At 42.3% G+C, this 18,657-nt stretch overlaps 1 protein-coding gene across 21 annotated transcripts in view; it reads right to left on the reverse strand.

Moving 5' to 3' along the window:
* Window positions 1-18,657, reverse strand: part of NFASC (neurofascin) — a 188,904-nt gene that overhangs the window by 86,339 nt on the left and 83,908 nt on the right. For 4 of the 21 annotated variants that reach the window (XM_037824949.1, XM_037824945.1, XM_037824940.1 and 1 more), the window contains exon 2: window positions 8,651-8,759. The exons of the other annotated variants lie outside the window; for them this stretch is intronic. The gene's annotated coding sequence lies outside the window, so the exon portion shown is untranslated. The remainder of the gene's footprint in view (window positions 1-8,650; window positions 8,760-18,657) is intronic. 21 annotated transcript variants of the gene reach the window in all.

Consider the following 18,657-nt stretch of genomic DNA (forward strand, 5'->3'; position numbering starts at 1 on the left):
CATGCTCCGCTCCCTCCAGCTCACAGGCATTTGAAGGCAAGGGGGTTAGGTTTCCCAGGAAACTCAAGATGCCCAAGCAAGAGGAAAGATGGAGGGATCTTCAGAAAAGACAAGATTACAAGGGGAAGCAGCAGAGAGGTTCCACTCATCCCCCACCCCCGGGCTTCCACTCCTCAGAAAGCAGCTGCCAAAGAATCACATTTCATTACATCTCCCTCCTTACCCAAAACTAAATGACTCCGTGTCTCAGCATCTCCTAAGAAAGCCTGACTGTCCCCAAGATCCTCTCACCTCCCCTTTTTGAAGAGGCTGTAATTATATGAAACCCCAGGGGCACAAGGACCTGACAGCCTGGGAAAGCACTCACCAGCCTGCTTCTAGGTCTCTGCCTTTCTTCACACTCTGGAGGAGAGGGACCCAGCTTCCTCACGCATGTGGGGTCGAACCAGTTGTCTTTTAGGATCTTCGGAATAGCCAAAGAAACCTTCTATATGAGACTCACTCTCCCCTTCCCCCTCCTCACTTCTCAGGGTTGGAGGGAGGTGGTCTCCATCTGCTCTGGCTGGGTTTCATGCTTGGCTCCTTTTCATTGTCAGGGGGAGCGAGCTGGGTGGAGTGAGGGGGGCTGGGTGTTTAACCATTGATGGAGATCTGCTTTGCAGCAGGGGCACCCAGCAGGTGGGGCTCCTCCCCTCCCAGCATCAGCTAGGTTCACGGAGGTCATGGGGTTCCTTTAGAAAGGGCAATTGAGGGGGGACTATCAGGTGGCCCTGATTCCTGCCTGGGGGACACCTGAGTTTAGGATTAGGGCTTTGGCTGAAAAACAGCTGTTTTCTGTTCAATGCCCAGAACTAATCTATAGGTTGAAACCTGAACTACTTTGCTATTTATTAAGTAGTGGGAGGAAGGGAGGGGGTGGGAAGGAAGAAAGAGAGAAGAGATAGATCGTTTTTTCCCTCAAGTGGCTATCTGGTGTCCACACCTGGCTCTCAAAAGCATGCAAAGCACTTCACGGAGCACCGTGTTACTCATAAGCTGCCAGCGGGGCTGGGGCCCCACAAGAAGTCTGCCCCTACCAATAAAGAGCAACTTTTTCTAGGGCTGGCAGTGCACACATCTCAGACTTGGAGAGTCATCATGTTCTTTTCCGTAACTATGCTGCTTGTCGGCTCTACTGTAAGTCATTTAACCGTCTGCTTGTGGGGTACCTTTAGGTTGGTTTTACTTTTTCCCTATTACAAAAGCTCTGCAATGAACATCCTTGTTCAGATATCCCTATATATGAAGGGAGTGGGGTTGCTGCCTTACCCTGTCTCTTTGCCCTGAGGCCAGCTGGAGCCAGGTGCATCCCAGCCTGGCCTACAAGGAAGTTCAAGGCATTCAGGGCTTCAGTGCACAGCGGTCCCTGGGTACACTGGGAAGGACATCGCAGATGCGACAATCCAGCCAGCTTTCTGTTTTCTGGGGGCTGTGCATGTTCTTTCTCCTTGCTATTGCATACTTGTTCATTTTCTGAGGGGAAGGACTAGGAAACACATATGGAATGCAAAAGACTCTCAAATATAGTTTTAGGGGCTGCTGATGAGCTGATATATCACACAGAGAAGGGGCTGATTTAAATAAGGTTTGTGGATTATCTGTGAATTTCCATCATTCGGGTTCCACTCACTGGCCCTGCTGGTGGTGACCTCAGCTCTGGCCAGTCTGCTTTCATACAAAGATTAGCAGGTAAAACAGACCATAAGGGAAACAGAGGGTAACATGTTACAGAGCCTGTTTGGGTGCTCCGCCTGCTTCAGCTTCCCCTGAGAAATTTTGCCACCACCATGAAGGAGAGAGAGAGCCTCCAACTCCTGGAGATTCGAGAACCCAGCTTCTCACTTGCCTTGGCTCCCTGTCTTCTCCCCTCAGGGACAGTTTTCACAGCAATCAGACACATCTTTCTTCACAGCTGGAGAGAGAGGGTTTGTGATACACCCCCCAACCTGCACCCCTCCCACAGCCCCAGCCCCAGGGAATTCACAGCAACCGTCTCCCCTGGGCCCGGTCATTAAAGGGGAATGGAAAGCTGGGGTGGGGGATGCTAATCCTGTGTGACACGGCTCCAAGGGTGGGGGCCCAAGATTTGGGGATTCCAGGTTCCTAGAGAGTAAGAGGGAGGGTCTCCGGCAGGAGAGAAGGCCTAAAAAGCATCCTTGGGATCAGTATTAAAAGACCTAGTTCCCCTCAAAAAGTGAAACGAGTTAGCATATGACCCAGAAATTATACTTCTAGGTAGAATACACCCAAGAGAATTGAAAACAATGTTCACACAAGAATTTGTTCATGAATGTTCATAGAGGCATCATTCATCATAGCCAAAAAGTGGAAACAAACCTAAATGCTCATCAGAGGATGAATGAATAAATAAAACATAGTAAGTTCACACAATGGAATATTATTCAGCCATAAAAAGGAATGAAGTTCTGATACATACTATAACATGGATGAACAAACTTGAAAACATTATGCTAAGTGAAAGAAGCCAGATACAAAAGATCACATATCATAGGCTTGCATCAATACGAAATTCCAGAATAGAGAAATCCATAAGACCAAAAGCAGATTAGTGGTTGTCTAGGGCTAGCAAAGGGGACTGACTGCAAATGGGGATGGATTTTTTTTTTTTAGTGGGGGAAGATGATGAAAATGCTGTAAAACTGATTGTGGTGATGGTTTCCCAAGTCTGATTATAATAAAAATCATTGCATTGTATACTTTAAATTGGTGAATTGTATGCTATGTGAATTATATCTCAGTAAAGCTGCTATTAAAATTATCAATGAGAACAAAAGAATTACATAAGGATTTGGAAGGCTTTGTTAGACAGAAAATTGTAATACTTCAATAAGGAAAGCGAATGGTTAAATTTATAAATGCAGTTTCAAATGTTCAATGGAATTAACTAAGTTTATTAAATGGGACCAAACAAGTGCTTATAAAAATTTACTAGATTTATGAATAGTTGTAAAATTTGTCAGTTGAAATTAAAAGATTAAAGGCAAATTAGGTTTGGGGATTTAACAGATTTAATAAACTGAATATTAGTTAAGAGAAAAAAAAAAAAAAGACCCAGGGCTAAGTTCTCACAGTGGTCTTGAGGCACTGCTCTCTAGTCCCTCTTTGCCCTATCTTAGTAAATGTAAAAATGCTGTATGAAGGTAAGGTGGCTCTGGAACAGCCTGAACCTCTTTTTATCTTTTTCCTAAAGGAAGATAGCTGTGCCCACCCTGGCCCCCACTCACTGCCATCCTACCTTCCCCTAGCTTCCTAACCCTAGGCACTGCCTGATGGGCTCCCAGGCTCCCTGATGGAGTGTCCACTCGGAGCTCGGGCCACTGTCCCCTGAGGACCTACCATCTGGACCCATCGGCTCAGGACAGTACACATGCTAAGCAGCTTATTCCGCCTTCTTTTGGGGAGGATGCTAAGCCTGGTTTCAACAAACCAACGTTCTGAAAGCCATTTGAAAACCAGATGATGAGCCCATGCAAGGGAAAAAAAGGGGACAAGACTCTAGGAAAAACTTGGGATGGGAGAAAGAGAGGTGACCTTCAGGCCCTTAGCAAGCTGCTGGAGGGCCACGGCAGTGCCTTCTTGTCCTTCACAGAAGAGAGTGCCAGCTCAAAGAAGAACAAGGCTGGGCTTCACAAACCTGGTGGACAGTGAACCAGCTTGGAAACCATGGAGACCAGGGGGAAAACACCAGACGTGGATTCGGAGGTTTAGCTTCAAGAGGAAGCAGCATGTCATCACTCTGGCCCACAGAAAAGGCATGGATTTGGACCACGCACAGCAGAACTGAAGTCCCACCTCAGCCACTGACCTTTACGTGGTCTCCAGCAATTTGCTTCATCTCTCTCAGAGCCTCAGTTTTCTTATCTTTAAGCGTGGAATAAATGCACCTGCTTAATTTAAGGTGGCTGTAAAGATTATGAAATGGAATAAATGACCTAATGTATATGTATAGCATCTAACCCACAGCCTAGCACATATTTGGCATTCAAAAACCATTGGTGTTTTATTATTTCCTTCAATTTACAGCTCTGTACTGCTTTACTATATAATCTGGACAAAGTAGACGAAGCCTGTGAAAAAACCGTATGCTGATTCTAAGGGTAAGCAATAATTCTTTGCCCATAGAAGCTGGGTTGGACCAGAGTGGGGTGGGGTGGGGGCTTCTGCATGATCCTGGGCCAGCCAAAGCACCTCTAGGCTGCTCTTTCTCTCTGGCTTCTGCCATGGTCTCCTCAACCAAAGCACTAGACCCCTACCCCTTACCCAGGCTTGCTTTTTCCACCAGTGCCCCTGGACCTATGATGTCGATTGCTCCCAGTGAATGAGCAGTTAGTGAGCCCCAGAGAGGGAGCTGGGTGGGCTCCTCATCCTCTGAGATGATTTCCATTCGGCAGTCAATATTGGTTTAGTTGCTGATATTCCAAGGATAGCACACACCCCCCACCCCTTGAATTTTTGAAATTCCTGTCTGACATGTGATAAGGGGGGCATAGGGAAGCAAGGACTAAGACAGCAGGAGGGAGTAGCATCTGTTCCTTCCCTCCCTGCCTCAGCGCTCTGCATTTACATCCAATACAGACATTAGTCTGGATCCAACTGCTATCCCGGCAGGCTTCCACAGGCAGGAGATGTGAAAATAGAGGGGGCCTGGAGGAGGGGAGGTGGGAGCAAAAGGGGGAGGCAACTGATAGGGTGAGTTATAAGATGCACCATTTGTCTAGGAGTCTCGTTGCAAAGTGCTGGCAGCTACAAACGTTTATTCCAAAGACACTGTTGGCTCCAGTGATGTTAAAGGGAAGCTTTGTGTCTTATACACCCAGTAAAGTCATCTTCCAGCAAGTTGGAAGGACCTCCCTTTGCTAAGGCCTGTGGTTCTCTTAGAAAAAGAAACTTAGAAGGTGAGATGCTGTCTCAAACCAAACAGCCCAGCCTCTGGAAAAAGGTGAGCTTAGAGGGGCAGCAGAACAGATTAGAGAAGGGTCTAGAAGTGCTGCATCACTGCAGTAGAAAATAGGTAGCACAAGCTGTTAAGGGGAATAGCTCTCGCTGCTACCACCCACGTCCCCACACCTTCCGTGCAGATTCAGTGACTAGCATGGGTGCTCCCTCAGGAACCTGAAATGGCTTTTGCGGCAAGGGGTAAGGAAAGCAAAACAGACCATTCCTAATGATGCTCCAGGCCTGCCTCCCAATCAGTCCACAGCTGTGCGTCCTGAGCCCATGTGCCCAGGCTGCTGCATGGCCTGTTGTACTGTTTCTGGAGAGTAGGCCCAGCCTCTCCAGACAGGCAGAGGGCTTAGGAGCGGGTGTGTGTGTGTGTGTGTGTGTGTGTGTGTGTGTGTGTGTGCAATTAATCAAATGGATCCATTTGGGAAACTGAAGGCCTGGGGAAGCTGGGTGGTTTCTCTGCCTTGCGTCAGAGGGCTGGTGTCTGCACTGAGTGACTGTGAGGATGGTGAGCTGAAGCATGGTGAGCTGAAGCATGGGGGTGGGGGAGGGGGGATGGAGAGAAGGGAAGGGAGGGGAGTGATTACAGGGAAGGTGCCTCATGCTGGGGCAGGAGGAGGAGAAGGAGGAGGGAGGGAGGAGTGTGCTCACAGGAGCAGTTCCAGATGGCAGTGGTCTCCGAACAAAGGGAGAAGAGCCAGAAGGAAGGAGGACAGAGAAACGGAGGACTTGCTCCTTATGAGGCGTCAGAGCTGAAGCTACAAAATCAGATTCAGATCTGGAACCTGGCTGGAGTCACGATCAGAAATAGCTAAGCAGTGAAAACCCTGTCTAGCCCCAAACCAGAATGGTCAACTGCATGAGTCTCAGAGCTGGACTTGAATTTGAATCCAGACACTGGCACTTTCTTAGATGTGGGGCTTTGAGCAAGTTCCTTCACCTTTCTCTGCTTCTGTTCTGACATCAGTAAAACGAGGGTAATAAAGGGTCCTGGTACATGGACAGTGCTCACATGTTGGTTATTATAATGATGATGATTATCACCAGCTAAAGAAAACCGGAGCAGCTCTGCTCCTCTCAGAAGTTCCCTCAATAGCCATAGGTCCCTGCTTGTGTGTATTTCTGCAGTCATTTTGTCTTTGTTTTGGTGTGTGTGTGTGTGTGTGTGCATGCATGTGTGTCCTCTGTGTGTCTGGAAGTCCTTGGATAGTTGTCTCCCCTTCATGATGTGTGGCTGTCCCAGAAAGAAAAGCAGCCCACAATTCAGAGCCATCTAGTAACGGCTCTTTTGCTAACTAATTTTGTGGATCTTGGGGGAAAATAACTTTTCAGAACCTCAGTTTATTCATCAATCAAACGGGAATGATGAAACAGCCTTGCTCACATCAATAGCAGTTGTGAAAGCCAAATGACACGGTTGCTGCAAAAGGGTGCATTATAAAAAGAATAAAGTTCTGAACCGATGTTAGCAGGGTTTCGAGGTGCAAGCTGGAGCAAGGCTGCTCTGCATCAGGCAGGATGCAGCAGGGCGTCCCTCCAGATGCTGCCCAGAACTGCTGGCATCAGTGATGTTGCCGTCATTGGAAAAGGTAGGGGCTTCCAGGTTATTTAGGCTGGGGCCTGGTTAGGCGACCCAGGTGTATGTGTCCAGGGAGGGCTGAGGACGGGCTCTGGGGGGAGAGCATGGGCAGGTGACGCAGAGCTGGACTAACTCCTAATGGCTTCACTCACTGGGGATCTGCTTCCAGGCTGTTTTACATATATTTACAAAGCTTATATCGTCAAATTGGTGTACCTCTTTTGCCATCAGACTCCTCCACTCATAGTAAAACAAAAGAATGCCCCACCCCACTCCCAGTGTCAATCAAGTTCAATGTTTAGTTACAATGATGGGGTGGTAAAGCCCTGCAGTCAGATGGATTTCCCAGGTGGTCCCTGAAACTATGCAAAGAAACTACCTTGATAAAAACAGTATATATGAGCTGCCATTGATATGAGAAATAAAAATAATGACTTTCATTTTTTGAGCATCTACTATATGCCAGGCACTGTGTGGGGTTCTTTGTATGCTTAATTTCTTTAAAGTTAATCTTTACAATAGTGTTCCTTTTTATGCCCACTGCATAAACCGGGAAACTGAGACCTAGATAGGTTAAGAAACTTTCCAAAAGCCACAAAGCAAGTGGAAGAACTGGGATTTCAATCAGGTTTGTTTTAAACTTTGTCCAGACCAAAGTTAGCGTCATCAGCATGATCTGCTTCCACTGGAGAATGTTTAATTTTACCCAAGCCCTGTGTTCTGGAAAGGACTTACTGCCAACAACTGCCTTCCTCATACAGGTTTGGCTAAGACTCACAGATGCCTCTTGGTTACCTATGCCTAGGCCAGAAATGATTAGTTGAACTGTTCATCTCCACTGATCAATTGGTACAAAATGCTTGTTGACCAAACTTGGTTAAGCTTCTCGCCTTCTTCCAGACCCCTGAATTTTAAGGTGCCCCCCAGAAAATAGGCTGCTTCAGCATAAAATATTCTCAGATCTACTATCTGATCATGCCAAATTTTCATCCCTCTTGTCCCAACAACCGGTTCTTGGCTTTCTTTCAAAGTGGCTTGAGATGCTTGCAGATCTCTCCCTATTGCAATAGTACCCTCCCTCTATTGTAAAAGCCCCTTCATGTCTTTGCAATAATCCTTTTGAATAAAGTCTCTCCTTACCAGGTCTGTATTTGTTTTTTATTTGACACACTTTTAAACTCCCTCTTTGCCCTCTCTCCATCCCCAACGCCCACCCCTAGCCCCCAACTCTTTCTGGGAGAATAGAAGATCCTGGAGGGGGCTGAAGTAAGAAAGACAAACTACAGTAAGGCAGAGATGCCCAAACTCAGAGATAATGAAACCTTTCTCTGTCCAGGCCTCCATGCCAGACTCCTCTAACCCAGCAGCCCCCATGCCACTAGCTTGTGATCAGTTGCCAGCTGCTCCTCTATTAAAATAGAGGATGCACTTCTTACATCTCCTCCTTTGCCACCCTAGCCTGAGACTAACACAGTAGCTGCTGGCAGCAAAAAAGAATTCTAATCCAGATGGAACAAAATTCTAATCCAGATGGAACAGTGGAGACGTGGGCACAGGGTGTGGTTTCAGTGCTGTAGACCGCGGCTGTATACTTCGTCTTGGACAGCTGTCCATCTGCTGGGGTTCAGTGCCCTGCCCAGGGGAGGGGTTCTTGGACTGCCCCCCATATGCCGGAGCTGTCACTCAGGAGGCTCGCAGGTCGTGGAGGCCAAGGCTAAGTGGGGAAGTGGGTCACTAAAAGAGCTGTTATCCAATTTTTCAATTAAGGTGGACATTTGGACAATGGCAGCACTAATACCGGATGATGGCATCTGCTGGCCAAGAAGGAGCTAACACTTCCCCAACACCAGCCTCCCTGGAAGGGACAGCTGGAGATCTGGCTCTGTGGCAGACTCCGAGCTTCTATCTCTGGGGAGAAGGAAGGAAAGGTCCCAGCAGAAGATTTCTGGAGCCAGGCAAAGAGCCTATTCTCATCAAAGACAAGGGGCAGGAGGCAAGAATGAGGCTTTTACTTAATTCCCCATCCGTACTCCCCAGACACACGCCCCAGGCCCAAACCCCACTCACCCTCTCTGCCTCATTCAGCCTCCTTCTTGCAACACCAAAGGAGGGTCCGTTCCAGTCTGGAGAGGGAAGGAAAGCTCCAGTGTCCCAATTTGCACATAAGTCAGTCAACCTGTCTCAAAGCAAGCACAAAGGAGAACCCTGGGGTCACTGTAGGAAAGAAAGAAAAGGGGGGGCTTTGTGGTTTTCAGCTTGTTCATTCACTGGGGAAATTGCATCTTTGGCATATATAAAGTTTTACATAGTGTAGTGGCACCTTTGTTCAATGAAGTTCAAAGTACTCTGCAGGAAACAGGACAGATTCTGCAAGGTGCGGAATCCTGTTAGACTTTGGATAATGGGGGGGATCATCTCTCTCAACCATAAGATTATTTCATAGTGCCCGGACACCATAATTTAATTGCTGATTCCTTGTTCACCTAAAGGAGTTAAACCATATCTCAAAGAATCTCTCCTACACCCAAGGGAGAATTTACTCATAATTATCTCATTAATTTTCTTAATTTCCTTAGGAGACCTACTATGGCTTTCTTTCTCATCTACAGATAAGCAAAGAGAGAACCCTATAAATAAATCCATAGTACACTGAAAGGATATCTAATTTTAGGGTCAGAAGACATGGATTTTAAGTTCTATCTTATTATGTCATTTAGATGGGTCTCTACCCTATGGGGGTCTCAGTTTCCTCACCTGTAAAATGGGGAGAAGGTATGACAGAATGGATCAGAACAATGGGCCATTAGTTAGCACTGGGGGAGTTCAAGTCCCAGTTCCACTCCTTTTGGGCAATCATTTAACTTTTCTCAGTGTAAATAACATCTCTCATTTAATCATTAGCTCTAACATTAAAATGTGTCTGCGGGAAATGGTAAAATCAATGCTCATAGAAGGGAGTGTGGCAATATCTATCAAAATAAGTATGCATTTATCCTTTGACCCAGAAATCCCAGTTCTAAGAATCTACTCCAAATATACACTATATGCCTATGTGGTGATCTCCAGGTATTAAGCGAAAAAAAAATCATAATAGGAAGATGTGTGTTTAAAATGCTATCTAAGAAAGGGGGGAGGAATATAAACATACATACATATATGCTTATATTTTAAAAAAGATGATGAAAGGAGAAACCATAAAACAAATTTTAAAAGACTTACAGGGAGAGGAAGAACTAGGTCAGATAGAAGCTGAACTTTAAATATACCTTCTTTTGTGGATTTGTTTTGGCATATGTAAATATTTTATGTAATTATAAAACAGTTAAAATTTTTTTGAAGTAATCCCTACAAATGAATATAAAAAGAAAAAAACAAATCTGTGTTGCAGTTGGTTGGCGTAACTACACACAAAGCAATTAAAGCACAGTGACCTGACTGCTCATCCTTAGAGGGAGACACCCTAAGGATAAAAAGAACAGCCCCCAAATCCTGAACTATTTTAATCACATTGTTGATGATATTATGGCATTATTATTAACTTTTTTATGTGTATTTTGGGACATATCAAATGAGTAATGATATTGATGTTGCTGAGAAACAAGATTTTCCCGTGGCTGAAAGGAGATACAAATGTAAGATTAACGAGTTAGGTAAAAATTCTGTTTTTGAACTGGGGGTATCAGCATGTACTCATATTTTATCTTAAACACACACGCACACACATTTCCTAGATCTCTGAGAGGACCAGAAACAAAGAACATCCTGGTAGGAATGAGCACCCGTAGAATCAGATTATGGACTTTAAATACCACGTGCCCACCAAAGGAATCAGGCTTCCTTGGAGAAATGGCTGATTCCAAATCTGATGAAGCCAATGTACGGAACGAGCCTAGAATATGCTGTCATACAAAAAAGGCAAATGAAGAGACAAAGTCTCCTAGAGTCATGTCAAAAGGACTCAGAAACCAAACTGAATAAGATTTCCCTGGTCAAGTTGATTATCAATAAGGTTAACGATGGCAAGAGATCAAAATACACCAATGATGTTCAAATCTGTAAGTCCTTAGTAATGTTAAAAACAACCCCAAGGAAACCATTAGCCACCTTTGGAGGATGTTAGGGAAATACTTCCTTATTTTGAAAACTGATTAATAAAGGAAAGAAAGGAGGAAGTGCGTGAAGGGAGAGTGGAAACAAGTTAGGTCTTGAAATGCTGTAGTTGAAGAGGGTGATGGATACATCAGGTTATATTATTCTCTCCTCTTTTGTATATGTTTAAATATTTCCAAATAAAAAAAATTTAAATGAGGGAGCAGGTCAAGAAACAGGAAGTCATTAGAACGTTAATTCTTGAACCTCTTCTGAACCCTAGTCATTTACTCCTAATGTTACCAATAGAAAACAAGGCTCTAAATAGTCAGGCCCGCCTGATCCCGTATCAAACAGAGAAACAACTCTTTTTGCTTTGGTGAGAAGATGAGTTTATTGAAGATGCAGCAACAAGGAACTGGTGGGAAAAAAAGGCTTTCCAAGACCAGTTCAGAGTAAGAATAATAATTTCGGCTTTTATAAACCCAAAGAAATGGCCAGAAGCCAGAAGAGAGGAGAGCAGCAAGGAAAACAGAGGAGAGAAAGCTGTTTGGTCAGCATCTCCTTGTTATCTTCAGGTCCTCCCCTCAGTCAGGCCTGTTTTTCAAGAAGGTACTGATTATGAGACCATGTGGTCACAGCCCTCATATTTTACTGTAGCCAATGCTGGGAAAGTTCCTGGGAACAGAGAATAAGTTTTTGTTGTTGAGATTAGAGCAACAGCAAGTTATTTTAATAACAGCTTTTTATGCTTAGAATAACTCAAAGCTACTTGAGTGAAGTGATCTTAATAAAGTTTTTTTTTCCCCTCCATTGGCTTCTATTGAAGACTATGCTAACCATTTTCCAGCTAAAGAATTACACGGAATATTTGCTACTTATCCAGCTATCGAATCCCCCTTTTTTTAAAAAAAATTTTTTTATATTCATTTTATTGATATACATTTACACACCACACAGTCATACAAAACAAATCGTACAATTGTTCACAGTACCATTACATAGTTGTACATTCATCACCAAAATCAATACCTGACACCTTCATTACCACACACACAAAAATAACAAGAATAATAATTAAAGTGAAAAAGAGCAATTGAAGTAAAAAAGAACACTGGGTACTTTGTTTGTTTCCTTCCCCTATTTTTCTACTCATCCATCCATAAACTAGACAAAGTGGAGTGTGGTCCTTATGGCTTTCCCAATCCTATTGTCACCCCTCATAAGCTACATTATTATACAATTGTCTTTGAGATTCATGGGTTCTGGGTTGTAGTTTGATAGTTTCAGGTATCCACCACCAGCTACCCCAATTCTTTAGAACCTAAAAAGGGTTGTCTAAAGTGTGCGTAAGAGTGCCCACCAGAGTGACCTCTCGGCTCCTTTTGGAATCTCTCTGCCACTGAAGCTTATTTCATTTCCTTTCACATCCCCCTTTTGGTCAAGAAGATGTTCTCCGTCCCACGATGCCAGGTCTACATTCCTCCCCGGGAGTCGTATTCCACGTTGCCAGGGAGATTCACTCCCCTGGGTGTCTGATCCCACGTAGGGGGGAGGGCAGTGATTTCACCTTTCAAGTTGGCTTAGCCAGAGAGAGAGGGCCACATCTGAGCAACAAAGAGGCATTCAGGAGGAGACTCTTAGGCACAAATACAGGGAGGCCTAGCCTCTCCTTTGCAGCAACCATCTTCCCAAGGGTAAAACTTATGGTAGAGGGCTCAACCCATCAAACCACCAGTCCCCTATGTCTGTGGTCATGTTAGCAACCATGGAGGTGGGGTAGGCGAATACCCCTGCATTCTCCACAGGCTCCTCAAGGGGGCACTACATCTTTTTTTTTTTTTTCCTTGTTTGTCTTTTTTCTTTTTTTTTTTTTTAACTTTCCCTTCTTTTTTAAATCAACTGTATGAAAAAAAAAGTTAAAAAGAAAACAAACATACAATAAAAGAACATTTCAAAGAGACCATAACAGGGGAGTAAGAAAAAGACAACTAACCTAAGATAACTACTTTACTTCCAACATGTTCCTACTCTACTCCAAGAAAGCAACCTAATATAGCAACATTTCTGTGACCTTGTTCCTACTATACCCATCAGAAATTAACAGACCATAGTCATTCCTGGGCATTCCCAGAACGTTAAATTTACCCACGATAGCTTATCTGTTTCTTATTGGATTATCGTTCCCCCTTCCTTAATTGCTCTCTATCGCTAGTTCCCCTACATTCTACATTATAAACCATTTGTTTTACATTTTTCAAAGTTCACATTAGTGGTAGCATATAATATTTCTCTTTTTGTGCCTGGCTTATTTCGCTCAGCATTATGTCTTCAAGGTTCATCCATGTTGTCATATGTTTCACGAGATCGTTCCTTCTTACTGCCGCGTAGTATTCCATCGTGTGTATATACCACATTTTATTTATCCACTCATCTGTTGAAGGACATTTGGGTTGTTTCCATCTCTTGGCAATTGTGAATAATGCTGCTATGAACATTGGCGTGCAGATATCTGTTCGTGTCACTGCTTTCCGATCTTCCGGGTATATACCGAGAAGTGCAATCGCTGGATTGAAGGGTATCTGTATATCTAGTTTTCTAAGGAACTGCCAGACTGACTTCCAGAGTGGCTGAACCATTATACAGCCCACCAACAATGAATAAGAGTTCCAATTTCTCTACAACCCCTCCAGCATTTGTAGTTTCCTGTTTGTTTAATGGCAGCCATTCTAATTGGTGTGAGATGGTATCTCATTGTGGTTTTAATTTGCATCTAATAGCTAGTGAAACTGAACATTTTTTCATGTGTTTCTTAGCCATTTGTATTTCCTCTTCAGAGAACTGTCTTTTCATATCTTTTGCCCATTTTATAATTGGGCTGTCTGTACTATCGTCATTGAGTTGTAGGATTTCTTTATATATGCAAGATATCAGTCTTCTGTCAGATACATGGTTTCCAAAAATTTTTTCCCATTGAGTTGGCTGCCTCTTTACCTTTCTGAGAAATTCCTTTGAGGTACAGAAACTTCTAAGCTTGAGGAGTTCCCATTTATTTTTTCTTTTGTTGCTTGTGCTTTGGGTGTAAAGTCTAGGAAGTGGCCACCTAATACAAGGTCTTGAAGATGTTTCCCTACATTATCTTCCAGGAGTTTTATGGTACTTTCTTTTATATTGAGATCTTTGATTCATTTTGAGTTAATTTTTGTGTAGGGTGTGATGTAGAGGTCCTCTTTCGTTCTTTTGGATACGGATATCCAACTCTCCCAGCCCCATTTGTTGAAAAGACCATTACGACCCAGTTCAGTGGCTTTGGGAGCCTTATCAAAGATCAGTCGGCCATAGATCTGGGGGTCTATCTCTGAATTCTCAATCCGATTCCATTGATCTATATGTCTATCTTTGTGCCAGTACCATGCTGTTTTGACAACTGTGGCTTTATAATAAGCTTCAAAGTCAGGGAGTGTAAGTCCTCCCACTTTGTTTTTCTTTTTTAGAGTGTCTTTAGCAATTCAAGGCATTTTCCCTTTCCAAATAAATTTGATAACTAGCTTTTCCAAGTCTGCAAAAGTAGGTTGTTGGAATTTTGATTGGAATCCCCCCTTTTCTAGGAGACATTTTCTTATTCTTAAGAAACGGTATCTTGTGAGCATCTCCTATAAAAGGGAAAGTGGGTGGAGGTCTTTCTTCTTGTAACTGCTTCCTGCTGAGCAAGGGTGAAGAGGTTCTTATATTAATCTGGAAGATGCTCTGGACATAAACCCAACGATACAATACAGACAGCAACAAGACAAACAAATGGCAAGCAGAATAAAACCCATGATAATAAGGGCTATTTTCCATTTCATAGTAACTTCATTAACCACTCAGGAAACACATCCAGTTTACTATAATTTTTAACATGATTATTATCATCCTGCATATGATTTAATATTGAAGAGATATTGTTATATTCATTTGGTATATATGTGTAGCACTCAATGCTAATGAAAGCTCAAGTTTTTTGAGCTGCATTGGGTGTTAAGCTTACAATACCATATATCCTGTCCCCTCATAGGAGCAGGCCTTAATGTTAATTATGTTTTTAGGTTTCAACCACATCATGCTGGCGATTATAGCTTTGGGAGGTATGTTCTTTGTACAGTTGTTGTAGTGCAGCATTGTTGGTCCTCTGGGAAACAGGACAGTGGGCTCCAGGGTTCCATCAGACTGTCTCACAGCATCCTCTGGCACTAGGCAGCAGAGCCAGTGTGGAGGCACTGTCCATTGAAAAGCCAAAGCGACTGAGTCTTTTCCGGCAGGCAGAGGCAAAGATGTCTGTAGTAAAAGGTGTTCGCAGTAACAGCATGTTCTCATCTACTTCTGGAGCATGTCCATGTGATGTAGTCGACCCCTTAGAGTGCTAGGGACCACAGAAATGGGTCTTGCCGATAACTCTGATGGGGAGAGCGTATGCAGGCACAGTACTAGGAACTTGGTTTAAACATGCAAGCATTTAAACTAAAACAGAGGTCTAATTTTTCTTTACATTTTTACTAGGGTTATGTTAGATAATGGGTAAAAGATAATTTATATACTTGCCTTGCTTCTTTTTAAAAGTCTGTTGTTGAAGATGAAGCTCTGACTTGTAGCTAACTGCAAGCACTTTCAGAGAAGCATCAGAGTAAAACAGTGTAACTCACAAGGAAATTTGGCTGTTTTTGTGACGAATAACACTTTAAAAATAACTTAAATCATAACTGGCAGTACTATATTGTTGTTTGATGTTATGCAGATCAGTAACCAAAATGTTAGAAGTTTTTAATTTTTATAACATTGCCTAAACATTTCTTCTGCAACTTATATTACATGAATTTAATCATTTTTAGCACTTGATTTTTTTTCAAGGTGAAAGAACAAACTCTTTGTAACTGTTGAGAATAAAAGATATTCTTTAGGGCTTGACCTTGAGAAAGCAAAATGTTAAAAGTTGTCAGGTTTGAAACAGTATTTTTTTTTTTTATTTAACTAAAGTTAAGGAAAAGACTTAGCTCTTTTAAAAGTGAGAAAATATTTTTAAACAACCAAGGACTTGATAAAGTTAACATAAAGTGCAAGAAGTTATTTTGATAAAACAGATTTTCTTTTTACACTGATTATTCAAGAAAACATTTTTTATAACCTCTTACTAAAAAATAACACCTTAATAATTCCAGGAAACTTTTCTTTAATAAAAGCACATTTTTTTATATTTCATATTGAAAGTTACCAAAATGATTTTGCAAACTGTTTTCAAGCAAACATCTTACAACATACAATTACCATTAGATTTAAACTTGTTAGAATAATGCTAAATAATTAAACCCTTTAGTTAATGCATCCTGAAACAGTAATAAATAATCTTTTGACAAGGATTAGTGGAATGTATAGGTGTTACATTGTTCCTCCTAAAAACACACACACAATGATTTAACTTTATATGAATTTTGAAATTCATGAAAGTATTTTGTTTTCTTAGTTTTGTTAAATTCTTTACAGGCATATTGGCTCTATGTATATGTCTATTATTATATTACTGACCAAGGGTGAAGCCACAAATAAGCTTTACAATCTTGTATAACAATTATTAAATCAGAGTATTTAAGAGGGATTTTTAATGTTTTTGCTATTTGTCATCCCGTGGCTGCTCCTCCATGTCCACCTTTTTATGTATCATTAGGCAGCTTCCTCAGCAGGTATGGGACATATTAGGATATGGGCTAAAGCTTTTGTTTTGTGATTACTAGAAGTTTTCCCAATTTAATGTTATCCAGCAAAGTATTCTCTTATTTTTTTAATGTACTGTGCCAACTTAATACTGTTAAACATTTGAGGTTTGATGACAAGTTGAAGTGAGGACACTAAGTTTTCTCCATATACTCTAGGTTTCCCACAGTGATCACCAAGTAATCGATGGATATGTGTATTTGAGGCACGGACAGCTTAGAAAACAAATAATACCTTTATACATTCACAAAGTTCCATCTAATATAAAATGAGTAACCATAGTTTTATTTACTGGCCAAACAAGACTGTTAAAGAGACTTTGTGCTAGTGTCATGGGTTTGGTTTTTTACACCTGAAACCTAAGGTTTCCATTAGAAAAGGCCTGAGCCTTATCGGGTCGTGGTTCAGCCAGTTTGGGTTTCATTAAGTAACCTCCCATTCAAATAAGAGTATAGGGACAGACAATAATTTTAAAAGTAAAGAGTGCTTAATACAAGAATTCAAATGTAACACATATTACTGAAGGAACACTTAAGGTAAAAGGAACAAGTTTAAAATGCAAAAATAAATTGATATATTACCAAGCCTAGGGACTTCTGTCCCTTCAGGATGTAGGTGGATATGAGATTAGAAGACCCCTCCTGTCTAAGTTATAGAGTATTTATAGAGCCTTGATTTCAGGTACGTTCTATATGTTTGAACCATCAGTGAAGAAATACAGGTGGTGAACCACTGGTGAGTCAAAAATAAAGGAGGGTATTCACAGTGTTATCAGAGATTCAAAATTAACCCTAAATGTCTGCAAAAATTTATTGAAAATATTTCTACTAATTAAGTTATGACTTCTGTAAGAGCAATATAACACACCTTTTACTTATATAAAAACTAAAAGGAGAGATTATTTTTACTTATATTTAACTTATTAGTATATTTTTTTAAATTTCATTTTATAATTAGTTTAACCATTGCATCATGTTGATAAGTATACATTTGATTAAGACCATATTTAGGAGGAGGGGCAAGATGGCGGCATAGAGAGGAGTGGAAGCTAAGTAGTCCCCCTGGAACAACTACAAAGAACCAGAAACAACTAGTAAATAATCCAGAATAACTGCAGGGGGACAAACGAGACCATCCACTCATCATACACCAACCTGAATTGGGAGGAATGCCCGAGAACACAGCATAAAATCTGTAAGTAAAACCTGCGGATCCAAGTCGCGAGACCCCCTTCCCCATAGCCTGAGCTGCAAAGCCTCATGGTGCCAGAGAGAAGCTTTCTCCCAGCAAGTGAATATAGCTCAGCTGAGCTCCAACTGGGGTTTTAAGCAGCGAGTGTGAACTGCTCACCACAGGTACAAATCCCCAAAAAACAGACAAAGACTTTGGGTGACGACTGACCTTGGAGAGCCGGAGGGTCGCCTTGGACTGGGTCTGAAGGGGACTATCTGTTTCTTTTTTGGCTCAGTGGAGAAAGCCCCAGTCATTTTCAGTTTCCAGGGCTGTGACTTGGGGAAGGGTGGAGGCAGCACAAGCAGAGTGAGAGACCATTGAAATGCTAATGACCTCCACCTGGGGTGTCTGTCTTCTCTAGGAGGAAAGGGGTGGGGCCCTTTCCATTCAGAACCAGACCCCAGAGCCTGGGGGAACACGGCCACACCTCCTCACACCAGTCAAGAATTATAGGCTAACAGGCGTCACCTGCTGGGCAGAAAAGCACAGTGACCTGAGGCATCAAAGGGTGGAGCAATTTTCTAAGACACACCCACAGGGAAACCAGATACTGAATATTTCTTCCCTCTGGGACCTGAGCCTGTTCTGGTCTGGGAAAACCTGATTTGGATAACCAAGGAAACCATGCCTAGACAATAGCTAATTACAACCTACACTAAGAAAAACAAAGTTATGGCCAAAGGAACAAACGTACACTTCAACTGAGATACAGGAATTTAAACAACTAATGCTAAATCAAATAAAAAAGTTTAGAGAAGATATTGCAAAAGAGATAAAGGCTGTAAAGGAATCACTGGGCATATATATGGCAGAAATCAAAAGTTCAAAAAAACAACTAGTAGAATCTATGGAAATGAAAGGCACAACACAAGAGATGAAAGACACAATGGAAACATACAACAGCAGATCTCAAGAAGCAGAAGAAAACACTCAGGAACTGGAGAACAAAACACCTGAAAGCCTGCATGCAAAGGAACAGATGGAGAAAAGAATGAAAAAATATGAGCAAT

This window comes from Choloepus didactylus, chromosome 2 (assembly GCF_015220235.1).
Source record: "Choloepus didactylus isolate mChoDid1 chromosome 2, mChoDid1.pri, whole genome shotgun sequence".
Lineage (NCBI taxonomy): Eukaryota > Metazoa > Chordata > Mammalia > Pilosa > Megalonychidae > Choloepus > Choloepus didactylus.